Source organism: Limulus polyphemus, unplaced genomic scaffold, assembly GCF_000517525.1.
Source record: "Limulus polyphemus unplaced genomic scaffold, Limulus_polyphemus-2.1.2 Scaffold1317, whole genome shotgun sequence".
Lineage (NCBI taxonomy): Eukaryota > Metazoa > Arthropoda > Merostomata > Xiphosura > Limulidae > Limulus > Limulus polyphemus.
Window position 1 is genome coordinate 122,738 of NW_013666927.1, and position 2,160 is coordinate 124,897.

Genomic DNA, 2,160 nt, shown 5'->3' on the forward strand with positions numbered 1-2,160 from the left:
CTCTGTTCCTTTTGTCAAACTTTACCCAGGCTGATTCAGTTACTTTAGAACCAAATTTTAGCGGAATAAAATTATCCTTCTTATCTTTTTTTTTTTTTGTACTGTTAGTTTCATTCTAAGATATTAAACGTTAGGCCTATCACTTTTACCTTACTTCACTTCACACCAACTATATTCCCTTTGTTCTTATGTGTCTAATACTGTCTCACGCTATTTATATCTTTATTACATAGTCGTCTGGTCACTTTCTATATTCTCGACACCAATTAGTTACTAAGAAAACATTCTACAATCGTCTGCTATTAACTCTTATTATAACAAAATTTAAAAATAATAAAGTATTCACTCAAAAATATGAATTAATCACTAATATTTAAACCAAACAACCTTTTATATCATAACAACAATCATAATCTTAAAATGACCTTTAATTATAAATCAAATGATTATTCTTTCACGTTTCATAAATCCAACATATTTACTGTTTATCATTACAGAATATACTTTACAAGAACAATGTAAAATCAACGACTTGACAAGCATACTGAAACATTTATTAACAAAACTTCAAGATACACTAATACACTATAAACATCTTAACTTATAAAATAATGAATTAGCTTTCATACAACTTTTGAACATTATGTTCATATTACTATTTCAGTTATAATATATATATATATATTTCATTTGTGCAACATTATGTGAAAACAAACACTGAATTGATCACAAAACATTTTAATGCATCATACTAAAGACATGCCACTAATAAATAAAGGATTCAAACACGTGCATTATAGTCAAACATGATTATTTTGTGACACCAGCAGTATCATTTGTTTGTACTGCATGTTCAATACATGTAAGATCTCAGTTTGTAAGGTCAGAAAACTATATTATCGACTATTTCAAAACAGATATTTCCTCACATAGAACTTGAAACCATGTTACGATAACACGTGATGCTCTATCTTTCACTTATACTTTATTCCAAATATATTAATCGTCAGTTATAAATCAGTATTCTGTGATTTTCCTATATATAAAATTCACGTTTCATCATAGTCCAATATGCTTTAAGCAGATATAAATATATGTAAATATACTGAAACATTTGTTAACAAAACTTCATGTTAGAAAAATCAACTTTAGCTACGATTTATCACACATATTGTGAATACATTCTACTTTTGAAGCTTGTAAGAACAAAATCTGTAAAGGATCTTATAATAAAAGACATGGTCTAAAAAAAAAGACGATTCTGCCCCACTTTATAAATCCAAAACATTAACCTTTTTATCATTACAGAATATACTTTACAACCAAAATACGTTGCATATCACTGATCTTTTCAGTCAGTAAAAAACGAATTTAGCTATTCTTCCACTTTACATATCAATACAGAAAGCTAAATATACATTCATGACATTCTCAAGATGTGAGGATACACTAGAAAGTTATTTTCTGTTTAAGATCAAGAAATTACATATTGTTTACAAATATAATTTAGAAAGATCTATACATAGTCTAACTTATTCAAGGTGTATCTGTTTAGGAACTATCAGTATTGCCCGTCTTACAACTTGGGCTGTGTTCGTCAAATTTATCCGAGGGGTAATTTCTGCTGACAGCTTGATATCTAATGTAAAGTAAATTATTTACTATGCTATAATACTTACCTTGTTCAAATAATGGATAAATTAAGATAGTGTGTGTGTGATAAAACTGACATATGTAGTACACTGTGCTAATGTAGTACACTGTGCTATAATAGATGTCTTGTTAAAATAATGGTTTACTTGTAACTTTTTGTGATATATAATTAAATCTAGTGAATGTTCTATACAAAATCATAAAATGGTATGTGTTGTTATTTTAAATAATACTGTTGCGTCAGCGAGATCACGTGACTATTGTCACGCCACTTGCTTTCTAGAACTATCCCGTTCCTTCGGGAGTGCTCTAGTATTTACTAGATATATGTTTGTCTGGTATATATATAAGACGCTCACAACGTGACGGGACAATATGTGTGTAGACAGTGAGTAATTGATCTGCAGTCAGAGAGTATTGTTAAAGCTAACGTTTGTTTTAGCGCGATTGTTGAAATTAAGTGTATCGTAAAGTTATATTCGGAAAGAATAAACCAGTTTTATTAAG